The 25871-nt window shown below is 37.8% G+C and overlaps 2 long non-coding RNA genes across 3 annotated transcripts in view; both read right to left on the bottom strand.

Moving 5' to 3' along the window:
- Positions 1–12806, bottom strand: part of LOC128311201 (uncharacterized) — a 38741-nt gene extending 25935 nt beyond the window's left edge. The window contains exons 1-2 of the long non-coding RNA XR_008289334.1: positions 9473–12806; positions 4520–4648 (exon numbers count right to left, since the gene is read on the bottom strand). This is a non-coding gene — a long non-coding RNA (uncharacterized LOC128311201). The remainder of the gene's footprint in view (positions 1–4519; positions 4649–9472) is intronic.
- Positions 1–25871, bottom strand: part of LOC106976764 (uncharacterized) — a 593570-nt gene that overhangs the window by 475919 nt on the left and 91780 nt on the right. The window lies entirely within an intron of this gene.

Raw genomic sequence — 25871 nt, 5'->3', positions numbered from 1 at the left:
ACTGCCTCAGTTACTGTAAATTATCTGGTGATTCTCTACTGCCCCTTCCCTCGTCCCATTACCCATATTCCAACCAGTCCTGAAAGTTTTAATCTTGGCAAATGTATACACCAATGTCCCATCATTCCCCAAACACCATATACATATTTTTAAATTCTAAGTACTAATTAGAAGAAAGATGTCCATTTACTAATCACAGGAATGAATGGGTGGAGAGATAGATGAATAAATATTTCACATATACACATATTTAACATACATTGAATATATTTATGTTAATATATGTCACATTCATTTAATGTATGTACATTCAACAAATATACTTAACATGCATTTTTACATATGTATATTTTTCATATATACTGTACATGTGTGAGCATGTGTAATGTGTATACAGAGAGAGGAATTGAGAGACAGAGAATAGTTAATAGCTTACGGAAATCCAAAACAAGACTGGAAACAATCCTCAATTGCCAGAAATTCATAGATTCAGTGTTTGTGTGAATGACTAGCATTGTTCTTTTGCCAGCACATTAGTAAGGAAAATTCATGAAAGCAATGTCGGTACGTAGTTTCCTTATGTCGGTACGTAGTTTCCTTATCTCTGCAGAAGTTTTAATGACTAACTGCAATTTTTCTCCTTTATTTATCTACCTTCTTTGGAACTGTAATGACTCACCCTAAAGATGATGACTAAATGTCTGCGGTGATTTAATGCTGTCACCCACAGTAAAGACGTAACTAGAAACTGTCAATTATTAGGCTAATCAGGAAATGCCAGATTTCTACAATAATAGAAAACAAGTAATCATCACTAGAAATGTTCAGTTGGAGTTTAAAGTAGATGTATATGAAGTTAAAAACAAACAAAATGTAGTCACTAACAGAGTCATTCCAGAACTATCGCCAGACTGTCGCCATTTTCTTCATGTTGCAAAGATTCATTTCAACCACACCTTAAAAAGTTGAAGTTTCAACAGAATGCTTGATTGTTTTTTTAGTTTTGATATTTTGACTCTCTCTAAATGTAATATTCCTTCCTCAGAATCTAGTATTACACCTGATACACAAGGAGTAGCCCCCAAACCTGACCTTGTGCTTGCATGAGGTCAAGCAGTGCGATTTAGAAAACCAAGAATTTGGCATGAGAGTGGATACTATAGGTACTTATCATTAATTTATAAATTATGTGCTTCCCCTCCATGTCCAAACTATTAAACTGGAACCAGTGATTGAACTTTCTTATCACTAAAAGTAAAATAGCTTCTTTTTTGTCTGCTAGTGTATTCCTTCAGGACCCTCTTCCCCTTTTTTCCTATACTGATCAGTGAGCCAGGAAGAAGTATATGGTAAATTTTAGTGCTTAACAAGCATCATGGCATACCACAAACTTCATAAATAACAATAAGAAATATATATTGTCTGTCATACAAAAGATGTTAAAATACAATGTCTGAAATATAAGACTATAATATTGCCAAAATATGTCACTAAACCGAGGATCATATGTATCCAATATCCTGCTTCAAGAAAAATATGGATTTAAAAATTACAGCCTATGAGACTCCATTTTAAGATGACATAATATATTAGTCAATGTTTCTCACAAATGAATCAACCCATTGCATAATTATAATCAAATTTAATCATTATAGCTAAGTATAGGGAGCAGCATAATCTTTTTTTCTATTGGACAACTCATCTCACACTGGAATTAGCCTGAAAGCAAATTTATTGAGGGTTACTTGTCTGGTTATACCTGACCATTTTATAGAAATTAATTTTTAAAGATTCTAGGTTTGAACAGAAACATGGTTTTCTAAAATAAATGTAGTTTTGTAATGCAATCACTCAGTGTTTGTTTAATGTTTGATTCACTCAATAGCAATTCCTCCCTGAAGCATTTGTGAAGTAGTTTGTGGACATGCTTGCAGTAGTATACTTGTGTGCAAAAATCAAACATAAAAACTGATCACATGCTCACAGCTGGAAACCGTGTCAGGCTTTATTCAGGAAGGTATCAGGCATTATCATTTAGCGCTCCCACAGCGGGAGGAAAAATGGTGGCACAGAGGAGAACGATCACATCAGACACACTCCAGGGGTTTCCTTTCCCTACATTGTTCCTCTCCCAAATGTAACTCTTTAAATTTTAAATAGGAAAAGAACACACAGAATCATTGCTCAGAACAAAAAAGGGAGGGGGAGTGGATATGGAGGAGGAAGGTAGTGGCAAAACAAGAAGGAAAACATTTCTCATTAAATAAAGTGAATTCTAGAAAGCTCAACATACACTTTAATGTGTCCTTAAGACCTAAAGAAGCACACACATCAAAGAAGTTTTGAAGATCTACTTTAGTTCAGGCAGTGCTATACTGTGCTGTTTTACAATTGTTGATTGTGAACAAGTTACTTCTTAGTAATCAAATGCAAATGAATTCAAGAATAGCTAATTGATGAAGTTTTGCCTTATAAACCTATACTTACCAGATACAATATATATTAATAAATATTAAGCTAATTGAAAGAGTTGAAGACACACGAACTGGAGCACATTTTATTTTTCCTTTCCAGACGAGAAATCATCTACCAACCCTGTTATCTAATTCTATTTCTTCATAGAAAATTATAATTTAGGAATTAATTTTAACCTCTGAAAATCCCAATGTTCACATTAGTCATTGTTTAATACAATAATACCATCATTATTTTAGAAAAAAAAATTATTATAATACAAGGTTTATTTTACCAGAAAAGCAAAATTCATGAGAAGCTTAGTTTCAGCAAGTGGAAGGATTTCTCAACAAATAATGATACCTATTTCAAATTAATAGTCCATGCCAATACCCTCAATAGCAGTATAACCAGCTCCTGAAGGTCCACAGACGGATGGTCTACTCAGTGGTTTTCCTTCGATGTATTTTGCTGCGCCTATTGCTCTTCTTGTGGACACTGCGGGCATTCTTGGCATACTTCACAGTGTAGACTGAAAAGTGGCCCTTTGAACCCCAGACACTGGCTATCTACTCTGCTTTTGGAATGATTTGAGAAAGAAATCCTTGTCAGCATGTAATAGCTAAGAAAAGGTAGAAAACAGATCTTGGTCCATCCATCCATCTCCTAGGATTAATTTCCTTTTAAGTAATCTGTACCCACCCCCAGTGTGGGGCTTGAACTCACAACCCCAAGATCAAGAGGTGCATGCCTCACCAACTGAGCAAGCCAGGCTCCCCCATCTCCTAGGATTAGAGATGAATCATCTGCACCCTCAGATTTCATTCTTAAATATTATGATAAAATTCTCATGTGTCTTTTTCACAACTCTGTCACAAATACAGAAACTAAGCCATAAACAGATTAACTACTTTTAGCCTAGACTAAATCTCAAATAAAATTTAGATGTGACCTCTAGCCTCCTAACTGCAAAGTTGTTCTTTCTATAAGTTCCTATTCTGACACATGTGTGTATGTGTGTGTATGTATATGTTATATATAATATATATGTAATATATATAATATATATACATACATATATATGTTATATATATTACCTATTCGTGAATATGTATGTATATATACATGTGAATATACACATGCACACTCACAGAGATAGATGGATAGATAGATATCCATATATACACACATCCTTTTAAACTTTGTTTTTTTTCTAAAAGAAGAAAAATAAGAAGAAACAACTGAATATGTGCATTTTCTTTTTAAACAGGGAATCAGATCAGCCTAACAAGATGTTTCCCTGAAATATTGGCCTCAAATGAGTCCATTCAGCCATGGCAAGGAGAGGTTTCCAGCCAAAACATTTAATTAGTGCCCAATTAAGACAGCCAGAATGATGTGAAGTCCGGGCTCTGGCCGCATGCACGCCTCAGGATGGGTAAGCAGCTTAAGTGAATCTAGTCTGACTAAAAGCTGTCAACTGTCAAACTGTCAGTGGGCCATATGGGTCAGGCAGCATCTCTCTGAAGAATTCGGCTTGTCCACTCATCAGGGGAAAAATACCTCCAACACCATTGGGTTGACAAATACCCAGCAGTTCCTCAAAGCGGGAAGGAACTGAAGTTATGATCAGATTAGAAGAAGAGCCCAGCCGTGTCCCCTTTTAAACTTTCCTGGCACCCCACCAGCTACAGAAAAAGGTCCAAACTCCTTAAAATGGCAAGACAACACCCGGCCTAATTATCTGGCCTCATCTCTCATCCTTCCCTCTCCCTGCTTCATCCTTAAGCAACATTAAACTGCTTGCATTCCCTCCATATGCATGTGCACTTTCCGAACTCCAAAGCTTTGCTAATACTGTATCCTCTGCCAATAATACCATTCTCTCCTCTCTCCCCACCTTGATTCATTCATCTCTTTCACTCAAATTCATCCTTTCATATTAAACTTATGAGTCAGCTGCTACAAGAAGCCTTCCCCACGCATCCCCTCTACCATTAACCTCAGGCAGGGTTACAGACCCCTTTCCCATGCCCCCATAAGCCCCTGGGTGTCCAGCACTAACCTTAATGCATATGATTCTCATCATCTCTTTATGAACCCATTTTCCTCTCTTGACTGGAGTATGCAAACGGATGGCAGGAGTGTATCTCCTTTGCCTTCATAATCCCAGCACCAGGAGCATGGAATGTTCCTAATAATTGTTATTGGTAAGAATCAACAAATTAATCATGAAATAATCAAGTAAAAACCAATTTTATCCCATGTTTATTTCCCTCTTTTGTTTCAAAATGTCCCTTTTGAGGCAAGCAAATATCACCATGCAATTGGATTGGTTTGCCTATACAGACATAGTAAGTCATTACATAGGCCAGTCGCTGCAACCCTGTTGCTCATCTTGTGCTGAGGTCAGTGGGTACGCCCTTCCAAGAGGACATGCACAGGGCAGAGGAGCCTGGAATTAAAATTGATTAAGGTATTAGGCTGAGTATTACCAAGTGGAGGAGTGTACTAGCAATCAAAATCAAATGATCTTTAAAATAAATCATTTTCGCTTTGGTATTTTATCAAAACCAGAATCAAATAGGATGTGGACGACTCTGGAGCAAAAGAGGAAATCTTGGTTTGTAGAAGTACCCTAATCGTCTTCTAGTCCCTTCCTCAACAGAAATGTTTTTATATGAATGTTAGAAAGAAGAAACTGTCACAGGCAAACTCCTTTTCAAGGAAAGAACATGAAGAGAGATGCTACCAGATTCAGCTAGAGCTTGAAGTGTCCGTGTGTGAGTGTGTGTGTGTGTGTGTGGTGTGTATTTGCGTGCACACGCACATGCTGTGGAGTGAGGTACTAATTCCCCAGAACCTGTTCAGTAAACACTGGAGATTGAGATCTTAACATTCATCTGTCCACTACCTTCTTGAGTAAATGTGCGGTATGAACTCTCTTCAAGGCAAGCCCGTCTCTGCCCCCTAAAAACCTTGGGACCAAATGGTATTGCCTCCTTAACAGTTATGTGAGGAAATGTAAAATTTTGTCTTTTTTGGAATTTTAGATGAAGAATTAGTCTGCTCTATATCTATAGAGCAACTCTTAAAATAAGATCAAAGATTAGAAATACTAACTCAACCCCAAATGTCACATAATAATTAAATGTAACCAAAAAACTTTAAGAAATCTTTGATAAAAAAATATGCATTAGAAAACAAATAAACACTCTCAAACTTAATCCTTCTTAAGTTCAAAACAAAAATAGAACCTGTGAACTAATCATTTGACAGAGGTCCTGAAAATGAGCACATGTAAATGATGCCATTTTGCAAATACCAACTGTTGGTCACAACTCCCAGTGCAGAGAATTCAGACTGTAGTTATTGCCAAAGAAAGTTAAAACATAAGTTATTTTAATAGATCGATGAACCACTCTCAATGATAATGCTTGTGCACAACCATGGAAAATTGCTTTCTCTGGCTATCAGGAAAAGGACCCTAGAGCTCTGCACTTAGCTATGTGAAAAGTCTTGTGCTTCTCCTAGGAGTAGGGTCTGTTGTGTGGGCAAGAAACTGATGGAAAGTGCCTTATCCTAAGATAGGGATGTCCACTAGACAAAAGAGGAAAAGGATTTGAATGCAACTATGACTTTCTACCTAAAGTACCAAATGTCTCACCCAAAAAATGTAATTTTTTCTTCATTCACAAAGGAGAAAAGCTCGCCCTGTTTTGCAAAAGAACACATGCCTGTCAGGAGGACACAGAATCACCAAGTCCATGAAGGTCTCTCCAGGGTGCCTGTAAACCTGCAGGAGGCAGACTTTCACCAAGCCACAGTAGTGACTCAGCTAGCAGGGGCTTGCCTTCTAACTATAGCCAATCCACATCTGCTGATAGCTCCCAGCCCACCCTTCCAACGTCCCGAGGTACCAAGGCTCCTCCTGGCCTCCCTATCAGCTGCAGTGAGTTTTTAAGCCTCTTCAAAGGGACACTAAGAATACTCATGTGGCCCCTGCTACTGCCATCTAGCTGGCTATATCGAGGGGGAAAATCAAGAACTAGGAAAAAGACTAGGAAAAAGAACTCTGGAGAGAAGCAGAAACATAAACAAAAAACAACAGAAAGACTCTACGTAGAAAAAGGAAAGAGAAAAAAGAGCAAGCCTCCCAGTGTTTATATTCTTTAACATCTAATGGTAAGATTTCTTTTTTCTTCTTGATAGTGGACTGTTAACTCCTCACAGGCAACACCTAGGTGTTGCACTTAGAAATAAGTCCCTGAAGACTCTCTTGCTCCTTCCTGGAGAGAACGTGGGAAGAGATGCAGAAAGGGGCCTCCCCTCTCCCTTTTTCAGGGAGCATTCCTTCTTTACGTTGGAAGAAAAGTGAACCTTATTACAAGGAATCCTTAATTTGAGTATGCTTGCCTTGAAATGCACACATTGGTCAGAAAGGAATGAGAATTGGACTGTTCACATAAGCAAAACAGAAGTCCTACATATGGATACTGTACGGGAAGTTCCCAGGGTTTTGCTACTGAGTCTGTACAGTGGGTTAATCATAGTTAGGGAAGAAGAAAGCTAAGATCATAGGTATCAAATCAAGCCCTTACTCAAAACAGCCACAGGTCAGGATCAGGGCAGAATTTGGGGAAAACATTTAGAATAAAGGAAGTGATGTCAGAATCAGCCATGTGAACCAAGATTTTTAAAAATGTCAAACACAATGGTTATAGAAGACTCCTGACTCAGATTCACTGTCTTCAAGGTCAGGACCACAGAATCAGGTCACCACCAATAGAACAATAATATCTCCATATGCATGGGTTTTAATTATGAGAGCTAAAAGAAGAAAGCTAGTTAATTCACACGGGTACTGTTCTAAGATGTATTTTGTAAAGACATTTCATAGTACAAAGAAGGTAACAAACTCCACAAGCCTTGTGAAAGTAAAAACAAGCTTTTGGCTGGTAGTAACAAAGGATTATAATTGGACATTAACGGATATACCCTAAATACAGGAAATCAAGCACTGAGCTTGCTATTGACATATAAATGTTGAATTAGAAAAAAAATAATCAATTCCCTTGACTTGGATTAACAGAGATGACAGGTCTAGCAAAGCAAACTGAATGAGAACCCTCTAGGTGATAATGATCATAAGGTCTATAGACTGTGTCTGGAATGAAAGAGGAAAAAACAGCTGAAAAATGTCTAAGGCAGTGAAACTCTGAAATCAAATAGCAACTGTTAAAGTACATAAAGCATTGAAAATTGAAATTAGGCTATATAAAAATTATTCCAGGTTACCTAAATCTGACAATACTCTCTATAATAATGCTAGAGACCATACTCAGTAAATATTTACATGTAAGACTAAAAATATGGAAACACTAATATTAAAAGGAATCAAAGAATTTGAGCCCTTCTCTTCAAGACATTAAAATATGTATACCAAATATAAAGACAATAATATATCTAAAAATTAGTATTTCTAGGAGCACCTGGCTGGCTCAGTAAGTAGAGCATACAACTCTTAATCTTGGGGTCATGAATTCAAGTCCCACGTTGGGCACAGACCTTACTTAAAAAAATAATAATATAAATTAGTAAATAAATAAATTTTAAAAATCACTAGTATATAAAGTTCAAAACAGTAAGAAAGAAAGAATAATCAATTTAATAAACTCTCCGCCAACTAGGAGGAGACATGAGGGGTCCTTCTAGGATTACTGTTATGTTTAGTGTCTTGATCAGGGTATATTCAACATGTAACAATTCACTGAGCTGTACAATTATGATTTGTGCATCTTTATAGAAGAATACTACTCTTCTGTAAAAAGTTTTCTAAAGAACAAAAATCCATCAGTCATGGTCAATGGTCCTAAAACCTTTGAGTTTATCCTTGCTAGGGTATTTAAGAATGAGGCTCAAAATAAAAACAGGTAATGACACCCTAGGTTGTAAAAAAAGAAAAAAAGAAAAGAAAAAATGCAATTATCTCAAAGGCTTGAGAACAACCCATACTTGGTCAATAGGTAAAGTCTTAAAAAGCATCTTAAGAGATACCTGTTCGAATTCTAAGAAAATGGGCAATGGATATGCACAGGGAAATTGACTCTGCAGTGTGTGAAGCTGAGTCTGCATAACTGGAGTGAACTGAGTTCAGGAGTAAAAACGTTCTGCTTGTCCAACTTCCTTCCCACCAATTTTATGAGCCAAAAAAAAAAAAAAAAAAAAAAAGGCAGCATTTGATTCCCAATAACACAGCATGCGTCCAGTTACAAAATCAGAATCCCCATAACAAGTCCCAATTCCATTACTTCTGAAGTGCCACTCTTTGGGCAAAATATTTGACATCACTGAGTCAATAATTTCTATATACAGAGAATGGAATAACATGGCACGCTCTATTTACCTTCTTGGGTTATTTCCAGTCTCACACAAGATAATGTTAACAAAAAAAAAAAAAAAAAAAAAAAAAAAACAAAACCTGCAACATTGTGTTAAATTAACTGAACAAGGAGGTCATTAGACTGAGGGAGCTCTGATACCTTAGCAGCCCATGGTTTAAACCTTAAACCAAGATTTAAGCCTATGATGCCTCCAAGTGAAGAAATCCGAAACCTAAAGGTAACCAATCACAAACCGCCAACTAGGCTTTGCCAAATAAGGCAACTGCTTAAGCTACAGCCAATCAAAAAATGTCCTGGCTTTGCACCGCGTCTTCTCTATAAAAGTCATTCTCAGGGTTTCTGTCGCCGCCACCGCCACCGCCACCACCGCCGCCGGAGCGCCCCTAGCCACTTCCGGTTTGACGCGCAGCCAAAATCAAACTGATTTTTACTCAAACTCTTAAAATTTGTAATACTGTATACCTCAGTTTATCTTTTAACGGATGTAAAACAGCGTGACTCTGCTGGTTCCCAGCCTCAGGAGTTTCCCCAGGGGAAATCGGAAACCGGCACCCAGGGGAGGGAGGGCAGGGAGAAAAGGCAGAAGTGGCGGTTTAATAATCAATAGAACTTACTTAGGAGGCTTGTGTTCCTTGGCCACAGGGGCAGTAAATCTCCCCACTCACCCGCCAGAATCCTAAAGTTTAGGAAGAGGCCTTAGCACGGCTCAGTCACGTGTACCACCCATACCGTCGCACTGGTTGCTCTCTCAAGGTTGCCCCTTTGAAAGGGCTCCGGCTGCGGGAAAGGTGTGCGGAACCTTTATTCCACGTACGCGGGAGGGACGGGGAGCCTCCAGATTGGGTCCAGCGGGGAGCAGGTTCTCACCATCACGTTGTCTCCTACCTCCTCCGACACGTTCCCTACTGAACTTAAATGTGCTGATCCAGTCTGGCTCCATTTATTCTCTTTCATCTACCCTGTGTACCATTAGCTACTTGCGACTTCCTAAAACCACGTATTGTGCTCTTGTTTCAAACCTCTGCCCCTTCTAACTGCAGCCACAAACCTGTGGTAATAAGGTCCCAGCCTCCCTCACATCTCTTATCTCCTGCCGTACCCCATTTGGAGCCCAATGCCACAGGTTTCTGTATTGTACCATGTGTCTTCCTACCTCTACAAATTTGTTCCTGTCATACCCTTCCCTCATTGTGTATTTTTCTCCCCTTCTTTTCAAACTCAATCTATGCTTTACAGTCCTAGTCACATCCTTCCTTTTCAATAAAGTCTCCTCCATTCACTCTAGTTGATTGATCTATTTATTATCCCTGAATTTCTGCATCTAAATTCACAATTTGATTGTCTGTTTCTCTAAAAATCTGTGTATGTTAAGACTCCTCTTCTCCCAAACTGTTAACTCTCTTTAGAAGAGGTATCATCTCCTATATTTCTTTTCCCTTCTCCCAGTAACTTGCACACTGTTGAGAGGTTCGATAAATATTGGGGTTCTTTAAAATACCCATGGAAGTGAATTAAGTTAATAATTCCTAAGGGCACATGGGACACTTACATTGATATCTATGTGTCAAAGGAATGATTTATCTTGTTCATATCAAATATGCCTTCTGAGAAGTGCCTTGCGAAACTATAGACAAATGTGATCCTGCATTAGGAGGAACCTGGGTCACCAGTGAACCAACCTATGTCACTGTCCCTGATATATAAGAGTCAGGCAAATACGAAAATATCCATACATAGGATTTAGATAAATACAAAACCCATCCAACACAAATAAATACAAAAGATTAACAATCCAAAACAGAACTGCATAATAAGCTTAAGTTGTGCTTGAGTTTTGACAAAGGGAGTTCTGACAAGTTCTACCAAGATTAGACTCAACAGACCGGGTCACTAAGGATAAGAGAGAAAAAAATGGGCAATTGGTCCAAAACAAAATTCAGCTGCATTTTAAACGTGGCCATTAAGTGCATTGAATTAAACTCCTGCAAATAGGTCTGATTATGGATGGGTAGTGGCTCTGAGATTTGCAGGGTGCATAATGTGGACAAAAGAAGAAAGAAGGAAGGGGAGGCTAGTGAGGAAATGGAGGGAAAGGTACTTGGAGACCTCTTTACTTGGCTAACCTTTGTGGTTCTGATTTTTAGCTTTTTTTTTCCCCCTTCTGTTTTGTACTCATGCCCAGATTCAAAGTGATGTCTTCATAATAATAAATAAATAATTAAGGAACTGAGAAAAGATCCGAATGACATGCCAAGAAGGGTTACAAGCTTGGCTCTAGATCTCACTGTAGTGAGAGACAGAGAGTAGGTTTGCAATTGCCTTGCCTGGATGGCTGAAAGGCAGTGACAGCCATCCAATTATTAAGCTCAAGGGTCATTTTCTCTTGCCACCATTAGATGCCCAGGCTGCCTGGCATTCACACTTTAAAACATTTTTTAAGGGATAGTATTGTTCTTTTCTTCCCTTCTACATGCATGAGTCTTTTCATAGACCTTCCCTTAGCTTCAGGAATGAACCGGGTTTGAGGAGTACCTAGACTCCTACAGACCTAATGCCCTAGAGAAATGTAGCTCTGACATCCCCAACTGAGGCTGCTCACCACTAGCCTTTCAGCACTCCTCATTAGCCTTCAGATAAGCCCGGTGAACAAGAAGATAGAGGGAAGGATAGCTGCCATAGGAAGGTGATGATTAAGACAAAGACTAATTACTTAAGTTCATGGACTTTTTAAAAAAATGTTTTCACAACTATCATCTCATTTGATCCTCAGACCACCCTGTGAAGCCAGCAGAGCAAAAATGAGCATCCTCATTGTGTGAACAAGGCAGGAGCTCAGAGGTTCTACCTGCTTAGCTTTTGGTGACAGAGCTGGGGCACTGCTCCAGTGGGACTGGAATCTAGGCACCCGAAGTGTGTCCAGAGGGTCACACTCAGAAACAGAGAATTGGTCTCCTTGAACACTGAGGAGCTCAGGAAATTTCTGGACTTTATGACACAGACAAAAAAATCCCCAGAAGGGGGCTTAGACAATATCTATGGCCAACTCCCTCATTTTACAGATAAGATAAAATTTGATTGAATGGCCCAAAATTATCTCTCAAATTCATGTAAAAATCTGTTCTCCCAACTCTCAGCCCCGTGTTATTTTCCACCCACCGTGACATTTCCTTCCATTTAGCCTCATTTAAACAAAAAACTCAAGAACTTAGGGAGGCAGGTTTGGAACCACTTACCCTGATAAAGTAAATTGGAGATCTAAACCAATGAGACCAGACCTGCAAATAGATTAACTATAGTGAAAAAACTTCTCCTTGTAAAATAGGAAAAGCTGACGAAGGCTGAGGGGTAGGAAGAAGCACCAGATCCAGAATCTATAGGTCCTCATTCATCTCCTAGCCCTGCCTCTCCCTATAGAAGGATTCTGAAAGCCTGGCAGAGGGTCAGTTTCTTCATTTGTAATATGCTGTGTGAACAATGTGAACTTCATTGGGTTGTTAGAGAAGGTAATGAGAGAATGGGTATGGAAATTCATCACAAATGATAACAAGACATTTTCATCCTTAATGTCATGGTTTGCTTCCTGATTACCTAGATAATATTCCTTCCTTTCACTTCATTTTTGTTTTTGTTTGTGTGGCCAAGGTTAGCTATCTAGTGTGAGGATGCAAGGCATGGCATAGTCACTCCCACATTACACCTTAAAATTGTCCTTTTCCACCCACGTGCCTCACACAAGATAGTGAGTCCATGGATACCCAAATGTAGGACTAGAATTCCCTATGGATGGTTTTAAAACAATGCCCAATTAATTAGGTTAGCCACCTAGGAATAAAAGTCACATAAGAGATTGTTCAGTCACGTATGATGAAGAAAATTTGGGCATATCCAAGTTTCAAAGAAAGTGGATATTACTAATAGAGCTAAAACCAAAGAGGCATAAATAAATAAATAAATGCATTCTCAAACTAAGAGTTTATCAAGGTGGGGTGTCTGGGTGGCTCAGCTAGTTGAGTGTTCAACTCTTGATTTCAGCTCAGGTCATGATCCCAGGGTCATGGGATGGAGCCCCACATTGGCTCCACACTGAGCATGGAATATGCTTAAGAATCTCTTTCTCTCCCTCTGCCCTTCTTCCCCACTCGTGCTCTCTCTCTAAAAATTTTTTAAAAATTAATTTAAAAAATTAAGAACAAAATTGAAAACAAAACAAAACAAAACAAAACAAACCTGTTTATCAACATATCTCCAGCCCTGTGCAGGATATAGGATACTTAAACATCTGGACTCCATGAGTGGAGACAAATCCACAAGGCTACCAGAACTTGAGGACACTAAGGGCACCTGGGTGCCTCAGTCAGTTGAGTGTCCAACTTTGGCTCTGGTCATGATCTCTTGGTTTGCAAGTTCCAGCCCTGCAGGGGACTTTGTGCTGACAGCTCAGAACCTGGAACCTGTTTCAGATTCTGTGCCTCTTTCTTTGCCCCTCCCCCACCCATGTCTGTCTCTGTCTCTCAAAAATAAACATGAAAGAAAGAAAGAAAGAAAGAAAGAAAGAAAGAAAGAAAGAAGAAAGAAAGAAAGAAAGAACTTAAGGACACTAGCTCTGAAGATCCAGATTAATACACTAACTCTGAGGCCTTGCTCACCAACAAAGACTGGTATTGAAACATTTGCTTTTTTTAATGTTTGTTTATTTATTTTGAGATAGAGAGTATGCACACACATACACGTGAAAGAGAGCAGGCGAGGGGAAGAGAGAGAGAATCTCAAGCAGGCTCCAGGCTCTTACCAGACCACGATGTGGGGCTCAATCCCAGAAACTGTGAGATCATGACCTGAGAGGAAATCAAGAGCCACCCAGGTACCCCTAAACATTTGCTTTTAAACAAGACTTACCTGCATGGAAGGAGCAGCCGACCAGTGGACAAAATACATAGCCTTGTTTTAGTGAATACAGTAAACAAGCATTAATTATTATATTAATTTCATGTGAGCTGGGGTCACAAATCGTTAGTTCCCCTGACCTTAGTTACTCCAAGAACACAGAGGGAAAGAAATTATAAGACCTCACCTGTCAACAGGTGGAGGTGGTGAGGACACTACAAATAGCAAGGTACAGACCTGAGAGAATCCTTATGTTACTTAAAAAAGCTCCCTGTTTTCTATGCTTATAATCAATGAGATAATTAACTCAACCAGAAAATATGCTAGCTTGATTTCCTTTGGAAAATAATTTGGACTGGGGGGACACCTGGGTGGTTCAGTCCCTTAAGCGTCTGACTCTTGATTTTGGCTCAGGTCATGATCTCATGGTTCCTGAGTTGGAGCCCCGAGTCAGACTCTGTACTGTCAGTGTGGATTGGGATTCCCTATCTCTCCCTCTCTCCCCATCTCCTGTGCGCATGTGTGCTCTTTCTCTCTCTCAAAATAAATAAAATAAACTTAAAAAAAAAGAATTTTGGAAAAAGAAGAAAAAGGTATGTTGACAACACCAACCAATTTTTAAATTAGGTTATGCTCTAGGCTAGGTACAAATTTAGCCTAATTCTTCCCTCTTTCTAAGGCCTTTCTGAAAATGCTGAAGATAATAAATGATGAGGAAGTACATAAAAGCATATATTTAATGATATTGTACACACTCTATTACTAGTTAAAAAGTAAACAAATGCATTCAAGAAAAAACATTTCAATTAAGGTAGCTGGAGTTAAAGGAATTATATTACCTTTCGATTAACTAGAAAACTCAATTAACCAAAGTCACTTATTCACTTTGCTTTTTCAGTTCATGAAGATTTTGGAAAATTTAACAATAATTATCCATCAGAGTTTGTCATGAAGATAATATCCAGTTGTTATAGTACATGGTGTGCAGAGAATCTCTTTCAATTGTTATTGTATTGAGTGCTGCTTATTTCAGAAATAGTCTGGAGTTAAAGAGGGGTGACATGCTAGTGATTAATCTTAAATCCTTTCAGGATGGGAACATGGCCCTGGGCCAGCAAAATGGAAAAGATGCATCGCAATAAAAAATCAGCAGTTTCTTCCTCAAACTCCCTAATCCAGTGGCCAATTGCTGGCTGTCACTGCGTTAATCTAATTATAACTCTTTCCTATTGAATTTTAAAATACATGAAATGACTGGAAAAAAAATAGCAACTTGTAAAAATCAAAGGGTTTCCACAGTTAATGTTACATTCAAAGGTAATTACTTAACACACGCAAAGCTGAACTGTACAACCTACAATTCTGCAACTTTCTATAGGCTCTTTTGCTTCTACTTTAAATAAAAGAAATTCCTTTCATTTTGTCAAGAAAACTTTTCTCTACCTCACTACTGCCTGACAAGGGAACAGATGGCAATTTAAGGGGAGAATTTATGAGAGCCACAATCTTAATGTTGCATAAAGGAAAGAAAAAGACTCGCATCAAAACCACTGACAAATGTACTTGCTAATATTAATGCACTCCCCATTCATCCAATATGCTTCCTAATTGCTTTTCTGTACATAATAATGTGGCACCTGCTGCTCAACATTGCAAACGCATCAGGATTTCTCCAAAGTCAAACAGCTCTGCAACTGGCCCTCTCCCAGTGATAAATGTAGAGCACTGTATCACGCACAGTTCCTGTCAGTGGCATAATTAAAATTTTATACTTACAGAAAAAGATAGTAAACAATCAGTTCTTAAATGGATTCACAAGAGGAACTCTTGTTACAGCCAACTTTATAATTAGTATGCATCATGTACTGCTAATATATCCATGACAAGAAAATAGGAAAAAAATTAAAAACTTGCGTTGTTCCTTTTAATGCGATGGTAAACTACAGAAAGGAAGAAAGAAAGGAAGAAAGAAAGAAAGAAAGAAAGAAAGAAAGAAAGAAAGAAAGAAAGAAAGAAAGATGAAAGAGAAAGACAGAAAGAGGGAAAAAAGGAAGCTATTGCTACTGGACTACATTATTATGAGCCTTCTTTCATGTTAACATAACTGCTCCTTCCCTATAACTTGTCTGTGGCTTCTCAAGTGGCGATGAGAATAAAATTAGAGATTATAATGGAGAAAACTTTTGCATGTGCACACACCCACGAAAACATGACCCCAAATTCCATATATTGTGCAGCTCCAGGGTCAGAAAACTACAGCCTGCTGGCCAAATCCAGCCCACGGACTGTTTTTGTAAGGCCTGTGAATTGAGAATAATTTTTACATTTTTAAATGTTGGAATAAAAATCAAAACAAAAATAACGTTTTGTGATACATGAAATTATGTGAAATTCAAATTTCAGTGCCCATAAATAAAGTTTTATGGTAATGTAGCCAAGTTCATTCGTTTATGTATCCTCTGTGGCTGCTTTCCTACTACAAGGACAGAGTTCAGAACTTTTAACAGACACCGGCCTGCAAAGTCTAAAATAGTTCCTATCTGACTCTTTTCAGATAGATTGCTGACCCCTGATTTAAGGCATTTGTACTCTATAAGGCAATTAGAGTCTGTAGTTAAGTGTATGTATGCACACACATAAGTAATGATCAACGAGACAAAAGTAGGGTTGTATATACAGCAAGCTTCTAGCTGTATGTATGCACATGTGTATGTATGTGAAAGGTTAAAAATTATAATTCTAGAGATAATTAAACGTTAATGTCCCAGTTGTGATAAAAATCATATTAATTACCGATCCGGGCTTTTCTTTTGATTATATTCAATAATCATTGAATATATATTATTCAATGATATATATATATATATATTATATATATATATAATATATAATAATATATTATATTATTGAATATAATATACATATATTATGTTCCTGTGTCTATGAAGAGTTCACTTATCAAACTACAAAGCAACCAAAGCAACAAGATTTAGTTTTGGCTACCATTTAATGTTGAAATAATGAGAGATTTAGTAAAACATCATCAGTTGTTTAAGTTACTTAGCTATTTCTTTACAAAACATGACTAGGCTAAAAACAAAAAAAAAGTTATTTGATACAATTGCTTAGAACTACACACACACACACACACAAATACACAAATGAATGCATGTAAAATCTGAGCAAGGTCATGAATGGTATCAATCTCATTTTCCTGGTATCGATACCCTACCATATATAATTATGTCAGAGGTTACCAGGGGAGGGAACTGAGCAAAGGACACATGGCACCTCTCTATCCGTTTTGCAACTTCCATGAATCAATAATTATCTCAAAGTAAGTTTTTTGTTGTTGTTGTTGTTTTTTAAAAAGGCTTATTTGAGAGCAGAGATCTTCCGTGGGCAATGGATTGGCTCCTCAACCTCTACCTACCTGACATGAAATTATAGTGTATCCCAATTTTTAGAAAACTGACAGGGGAAAAGAAAATAATGGTAAATAGGTAAACAAACACATAGATCTAAGGATTAACACACTCTCTATATGAAATGAGGCTGAAACAAATCAGCTTAATTTTCTTTAGTAAATACAGTGGGAGGTGGGAATGGGGTCAGGGAACTAGCCAAACGGATTATTTGGCTTGGTGGACAAAGTTGACTAGCTGACTGACCATTTTGCTTCATGTGGGTTGTCAAGCATTCCTTTCCCATAAGTCCAGCCTGCAGGGCCTGATGATTATTTCTTTGCTCTTCTTTTCACATCCCCCAGGCACGTTTCTATTGGCCAGAACCTTTCCCTTATTGTACAATTACCATCTTTTACATCTAGATGAAAATCCTTTTCTTCACAGCTGAAATCTGAAAGAGAAGGGAATTTGAAGCTAGAGGATTTTAACTTGCTTTGCTTCACTAGGAAAGCATGCTCCATACGATACAGTACCTTCTAAAAATTGCTGTTCCTTTGAGCAAACAGTATTAATTCCAACACTTTTTAAAGGAGGGGGAGAGCTACCTGTGAATATAAATAAAGTGACAAATTCCACAACTAAAGATCTCAGGGAGATTAAGGTCTAAATCAGAAGCACAGAAGCAGACAAAATAATTTGTATCATGAATGAAAATGTTACACACTAAATGCCTAGGAAAAACAAAACCTTTTTGAAGATAAAACTGCATAAAAATTGCTGATGTGAGTGAGGAAATAAAGTATGTTTTTAGTTTTCATGGCAGGAAGAAGATGAGATTCATTTTTACACCAGCTCCACAAAGGCTTGCTAGCAACCTGCTTAGAATACAATAGATGAGATTTAAATTTTCTTTTCCTTTACGTGGTTTGCTCATTTGCATGCTAGGCCCTAGAATGGTCTTCTCTCTCTCTCTGCCATTTCACAGAAACACTGGGATCTGAACGCTGGGAGCAAACTGAAAGGTTCAAGGGTGCTTGTGAGTTCAGCATAAAGCTCTTTTATCAGTGTATTTGCAAGGGAAAAATGTAGTCCTTTCCCCACTTCATTGGGCAACTTTTCCTTTGAGGGACAGCTTCAAAAATCTCCCCGGAACACCTTTCAGCCCAGAAAGTGCTCTGGATTCCTCAAAAACAGAGAAGAAACTCACCATGGGGACTGCTAATGAACAAAGACAAAATTAGTGTTGGCTTAGAAGGATTTTTAGAAAAAGGATCATTTTACCTTTCTCCCATCCTGTTGTCAGTTTCTCGAATTTCTTTATTTAAAATAATACACATGGCTGTTATTCAAGCTCACAGCAAAGTCCGAGGAGGGCAAGACATTGAAGGAAAGGAATACCCTGACCTTCTTGTCTAATCCATTTTAGGATAATTAAAGTATACAGAAATGTCACAGCTATCCACTCCAGTGGCTAGTAATTAAAAGAAGAGAAGGAAATAAACACAAGACACTTAGTAGCTCAAATAGGAGATATCAATCCAATGCAATGATTGCAGTCAGTTTTTCAAGCCTGGAAAGCACATTCTCATCATAAAAAGACATACTGTACATGAAGAGAAATGTTCCCTCATTGCAGTATAAAGATCTCAGATGTGATGCCCAATGAAATAATAAAAAGACTATATTCATCAACAGTCTTAAAACTGCACTGCACGTTATTCTCTGTTACAGACAGACAACTGTTCCTAGGAGCTGAAAGAGGTAGAGATGGCATTCCTATGTAAATAAGAGGGAGTGGTGCTGGAGTGTTGTTTTTTCCAGCATTGCTAGAGCCCTCACAGCAGGAAATGTTTTATTGTAATGCAAATGTATTTGATTTCCTCCAAAATCCCCTTTCACTATCTTTCCTGTCTGAATGTATCATCACACCATATTTGCAATTCTATTAAGCACCATTTTATATTAGCCTAATTTACGTAACCTGCCTAATAGGAATCGGAAATGTTACAGTTATTTTACTGGATCCAATTAGTATTTCATTGTTTTAGCCTGAGCACAATATTGTACAATAGTCCTCAATACTCAGCTAAATGGAATAGGATGTACTCCACGTAATACGATAAATGGAAGCATATGTTTTAAGCTAATTAAAACGCAGTTAAAACCTGCCTGAACTGAAACCAATTGCATCCTTTAATATCTGATGAGTGACTATTTAAAAAAAAAACTCTAATAATGAAATGTCATATCATGGTGAACTTAAGGAAAAAACACAAAAGTTAAGTACTGAAAATAGCTGGACTAAATTACAAGTGGATTGTTTCCTAGAAATGCATTTTCTCTTTTTATGTGTCAGTGAAGAAGAGTGAGTTTTCCCAAGTTAAATACACAAATTCACAAAATGGGTATGATTATTGGCTTAAATATATCAGGTAACAAGAGGGTGGGGGAATATTTTTAAGTATTCCTAGAATTAAAAATGTAGTATGTCATCTTATTTCTTATTTTAACATCTGTTCAATTTTAAGAATACCTGAAATGTCGCCTTTTGTGCACATATGAAATACTATATTTAGAAAAAAAGAAGCTACATGATCCCAAATTAAGAAATTTGGCTACAATGATCAATTTTACATGTGTACCAAAGGTGACACAAATATACCACTAGCTTTATATGGGGATGCTATAGAGTGTAATGACCGATACGTTGTTCAGAATTGTGAAAATTATCATAGTAATCATTGTAGCTATTAACAGTATAAATAAATATCTTATAAATAATATATATACACATAATTCCTTATAATATGGGAAAATCTTTTTTCCCTAATCTTAGAATTTTGCTGCTGCATTCCTATTGAGTTGTTATACTGTTTTTATCTCGAAATTGTTCCCCTAAGAAACACAGGCTCTATTAAAATATAAGTAGGAAATAATCAACTTACATCCAGGAGGAAAAAATACTGAGTGGCACATAACCCAATTAAAAGCCTATTTGCTTCTTAGTTTTTATACAGACACCTCTCAAACTCCATTCCAATGAAGAGAAAATAGGTTTTTAAACTGCAGCTTTGCTAAAAATAACTTTCGGAAAAAGCAAGTAGGTGCAAGAGGTTTTTCAGATGTTAAAGAGAGACTAAAAGTTTAATGTTCAGCAAAATATCAAATGCAACACTTGATGAAAAAAATTCTTATTTTTTCACTTATGACATTAGAAACAATACTAAAGTGAACACCCAGGCCGACTGGCGATTTTTAATGGTAATATTATGATGGTTGCACTAAACAGGAGAGTGTGTTTTATGTCATTTCTTTCGACTTTACCATTAACTCCATAACAGCTGGCATCAAATATACTAAATTGTGATATAATGAGCTTGTATATTGCTAGCAATTACAGAGTTAAGTTGAATAAATCCTTAGAGTACAAAATAAGTGTGCTTTCCACCTGACAATAAATTAAAGGTGACACCTGCCTTAATTCAAAATTGCCTCGTATCATATATAAAAATCAACAAAAAATACTGTGATTGAAACCACATCTCAAAATTTGCCAGGTTTGACTATATCCATTTCATATATGTTTATGACATCTGTCATCTCGATCTATTATTTAAACACTTTTTATGCATTGCTGAGTTGTGAGGTATGTTTGTGATAACTATACTTCTGAATTTGAAAGCCCGGATTGTGAATGCTATATATTTTGGTTTTCTTGTCAATATATTTACTGAAACAGAAACTAGATAACCGGATCATAATATTCTTTCAAAGTTTGATACCAAAGAATCTGTGCCTGTAGAAAAACAATACAGTTAAACATCTGAGGACTAGATTTTGTTTGGATGCTGTTGGTTATCACATAACCATCATTTATTCAGTGAACCTGATACATGTCATGAAATTATTTTTTAATTAATTTTGGAAAAATATATTTTATTAAAACATAATTTGTGCCATAGATTAATGGACTATGTCCAAAAGGAACTCAGATAGCAGCTGCAGTTAGAGACTCATACAGTCAGAGGCTTGGGTTTGATCTGTCAGCATAAAAACACTATGCAAAATAGAAAGAGATAGGACAGGTACCAATACAGAACCTATCTCTACACACACGCTTTTATACTTACACACATACACAGGGCAAATCCTGAACATTAGGTAAGAGTCGTGGAGCCTTATGGATTACACAGAGCTGGAAGTGAGTTTAAGTAGTGATTAGAGGCAGCCTTTTGGTATCTAGGAGGGAAAATAAAACTATCTCAACTGACAGGTTTATTTTTCCCGTCTGAATATTTTCAGAGATGGAAACAATATATTTGAAGAGTTAGCTCCTTTCTGAAAATGTGACATCTTCCCATCTTCAACACTCCATATCCCAAATGAATGTTATGCACCCTAAAATCTTGTGGTGATCTGCAAGGTATGAGGCCATCTTAGAAAGATAATACAACCCTTAAAATTTCCATCCCAACAAAGCAAGCTGCTTGTTTGGAGACACTGACCAACCTCATCATTTCTTATAGGATCAACTTTATATTATTGGGTCTGAAAGCACAGACTAACATACATCCAAACTACTGAAATCAGATCAGTCCTAAAAGAAACTAAGCTTGCTTGCAGGCCAGAATTTAAACTAACTTGGATATTACAAAATATAACAACTAACCGTTACTTTCCTAATTGCCTAATTCTCAGATATTGTGTGGGGTGGAAATAAAGGTGAAAACCTGACATCTAAACAAAGATGTTTCCCAGCCATTCTATACCCAGGGACAAATTCCAATGCAAGACACTCAATTAGAAATTCTCAAGTCTTGTTTTCAGTTAGCTGTGCGTTGATTCCAGAGGATTAATTTATGTGGTGACCAAAATTGATGGCACAGGTGGCTGAAATGACCACAAAGACAGATTTGGGAATATTTATCTGCAAAGCTTCTACTGATGCACATGTTCAGATATACACATTTTACAACTACAGATTGACTGACACAGGATCTGTGGACAAAAAAACAAAAACAAAAAGAAAAAACAAGGGCAAGGGTTGCTGTTAATGGAATTGCTTCTTTATCAAATGGTCTTTACCTATTCAATATTGCAAAGAATTGTTTTTAATGTTTATTTATTTGTGAGAGACAGAGGACGAGTGGGGAAGGGGCAGAGAGAGGGACAGGGAGACACAGGATCTGAAGCAGGCTCCAGGCTCTGAGCTGTCAGCACTGAGCACAACGTGGGCCTCAGACTCACAAGCTGTGAGATCTTGACCTGAGTCGACTTAACCGACTTAACCTACTGAGCCATCCAGGCTCCCCTACAAAGAATTTTAGAACAACCTAAACTCTTCTGTTTGCCCACAACATCTCAGAATTACTTCTCAGAACATGTATCTCTCCTTTTTGTTACTCTGCAACTTTGAAATGCTACCTTGTCAAAAAACCGAGGTCATCATCAACAACAACAAAGACGATATTCTAGAGGAAAAAGAAAAGACTATCTCTAATTGATTTGGATACAAGGGGTCAGTGCTGGAATCTGAATTTATAAAAAGTGTACCAAGAAATATCTCACATAATTAAATGATTTGTTGATCAACATGCCCATTAATCTCTTGATCCTAAATAACATATGAATTTCTCTTTTACTCCTAACTCATAAAACCATAAGAAACCCCATGGACTGTCATTCCTTCTTTCAGTGGTCAAAGCTTCAAATGAGCCAGACCACTCTATGTTTTGTCCTGGGTAGGATGTGGATTTGTGGGCAGATGACAAGGTGCTAATGAGGAGCTAATGTCCCTGCAGCTGGCAAACTGCCAGCCTCAGGATGGGCGGATTAGAGCATTTGTCTGCATTAGCCCTGGACAAAGGAGGGAGGGGCTGGGGGACAGCTAACTCCAGGTTGAATAACTTGACTCACATTGGAATCTGTACCCCATTCCTAAGGTAAGGGGCTATTTCAGGGTAATCACGCAGTTTTCCTAGATGGCATGGCAGGCTCTCATGTGGATGCACTTGAATTGGTTCTCATTCTGGAATAAATTAGTTAGACTAGGCAAGTTCAAAACCTGTCCCACCTCATCACCAACTCAGGATATAATCATATTAATGAGAAACCAGGTGAAACTTCTTGTCCACGTTATATTCATTTATCACGAATGTAAAGTTAGTTTATACAAGTGTCTAGCCAGATCACTTCTTGAATTCAAAATTTATTTTTAAAAGAGAAGGGCACTTTATTTTCTAATTTTGCCATCAAAAATTCACATCATGAGTTTCTAAGCCAGGAGGCTGATTGGAAACAAACCCCAGAGAGACCTGAAATTTCAATAGAATCATACAGCCTGAGCAGAATATAGCTAAGGTGTTTCCACCTGGGCCGTTTTCACCCAGGTCTCCCCAACGTTCATTTCAGTAACAACTATCCCTGTTACATTTTAAAATCTCACCTTTATGCTTATTAATGTGAATTTTCACGTACATAAAGAAAACAAAGAAGGTCTTTTTTTTTTTTAATGGAAATACAGGTTTGGTGGGACCAAATAAATACTTTCTTTCCCTGGAAATGATTTTTAAAAACATGAAAGTAAATATTATTAACAAGCTAAATAATAATCCTAAACTGTATTCACATTGAGATCATAGAATTTTAAATTTAAAACATTTCATCTTTTATAAGGCCATATGAATATGTGGCTCATAATATTTATTTTAGATATATATTCTATATAAGCTCATTGCCTCATTCACAGTGGTACAGATTTTTAATTCCCTGAATGATTTACTGAGGATCATGACATATATGCGCTCCCAGCCACTGCTTACCCCAATGCACACATGCACGAACATGTCAAGGGTCCTCCTGCTGTAAACAGGAACCATGGGAACCACTTGGTCAGCCTTCTAACTGTAATCCTGAGTTCCACCCTTGACCACAATTCTCCTCACAGCAGCCAGTTGGACCTCCTTGAAGCACACCAGAAATCAGATTGCATCCCGACCTTCAACATCTTTCCCTGGTCTATCCCCCACTCCTATCATCATTTCCCGTCTCCACCCTGTGAACCAACTTTCAACTCCCTTTGGGTTCTTCTCAACAGGACACACAGTTTCTAACGCAAGACTTCTGCTGTGCAGTATGCCTGGAACCCTCTCCTTTCCAGAGTCAGCCTAGCAGCTTCCTTTTAACCTTCAAATCTAGGCTTAATTATCCCTCAAAGAGTTTCCCCTGCTGGCTCTGACCACCCTGTCAATAGGGTATTTCTTCTTGCACATCTCGAGGTCAACACTCACTTTTTCACTCTCAGCACTTGAACACCATGCTTCTTCCTTTCACAGATGTTTTATTTGCTTTTGTTTGCCTGTTCTCTTCCCCTCTAGAACTATGTGAGTCTTCCTCACTGATGTATCCCCAGGGCCTGGCACAGTACCTGTACTCAGTAGCTATTTGTTCCATTAATGAGGAAATACAAGATGTTGAGTAAGGTCTAAATATTTCAGACTGAAAATTCTGAGCATAATGTTATCCACAAAGACAAACAATTTTATTTTAGATGGTGGAAAATAGTTGAGTTTCAGATAAAATAAAAACTCTGTTCAGGGTTATTTCATACATCATGATGCCGCTTTATTGCTAAACTGGCCTCCAGTATCCTATTGAGGACTCTTCTCTAGCTTCTGAGATATGACTGTGAAACAATAATAGATGATATTAACTGAGCACCTTTCAAAGCACTTCCATTAACTCATTTAACCACTGTCTTGAAGATAATGGAATGGAAGTACTGAGCAGATGGATGTGTTGCCTGTCCAGGAACATACAGCCAGCAAGTAGCAGAGCTGGGTTTGAATCCTGAGACTCCAGCTACAGAGACCATGCTTGTAACATCACAAAACACGCTGTCACCCATATTCTCCTGTGCACAGTGGCCACCTTCAGATTATCCAATGGCCACAGGCCCTCATTCCATGTGTGTATATGGAATACATGGGAGAAAAAATAAAAGGAGAAGGACTTAAAGAATCATGGCTCAGCTCCAGTTCGGGGTGCTTGGTTTACCAATTTCCCTGTTTTAGATGGGTGAGAACTGCAAGCTCCTTCTCACCCTCTCACCACGCTGCATAAAAGTTTGCTTTGTTTGTAGCAAACAAAGGTACTCCAGCTTCTGGCACCTTATGATGTTTGACTTCCTCAGGCCGTAGCTGTATTTGAGCACTCACGGCTCTCTATTTCTCAAAAAGATTCTTATCATCAACAGGACAATCAATATTAGTTAGGTTGCTACCTTTGACCATTGTGAGGAAACTTTAAGTGTATATTAGATCAAGGAGATATGATATATGAACAATTGCCTACAGGGCTACATGGACACCTGTGTGTGTGTGTGTGTGTGTGTGTGTGTGTGTGTGTGTGTGTGTGTGACTTTCAAAACATGGCTAATACCAGTTGAAAAAAATGTCCCTAAAAACACAAATAATTAAGTAAAGAAACGTTCAACAAATATTTGAGGGTCAAAAATACTTGTGGTAGGGGCACCTGAGTGGCTAAGTTAAGTTTCCGACTCTTGATCTTGGCTCAGGTCATGATCTCATCGTTCATGAGATCAAATGGCCTAGGGCTCTGCTCTGCCACCTTGGGATTCTCTCTCTCTCCCTCTCTCACCCCCCCATTAAAAAATAAATAAACTTAAAAAAAATGCTTGTGGTAAATAACACCTCACTTCTTG

Source organism: Acinonyx jubatus, chromosome A3, assembly GCF_027475565.1.
Source record: "Acinonyx jubatus isolate Ajub_Pintada_27869175 chromosome A3, VMU_Ajub_asm_v1.0, whole genome shotgun sequence".
Lineage (NCBI taxonomy): Eukaryota > Metazoa > Chordata > Mammalia > Carnivora > Felidae > Acinonyx > Acinonyx jubatus.
Note: the sequence above shows the minus strand (reverse complement) of the source record. Positions and strands in the feature narration are given on the sequence as shown.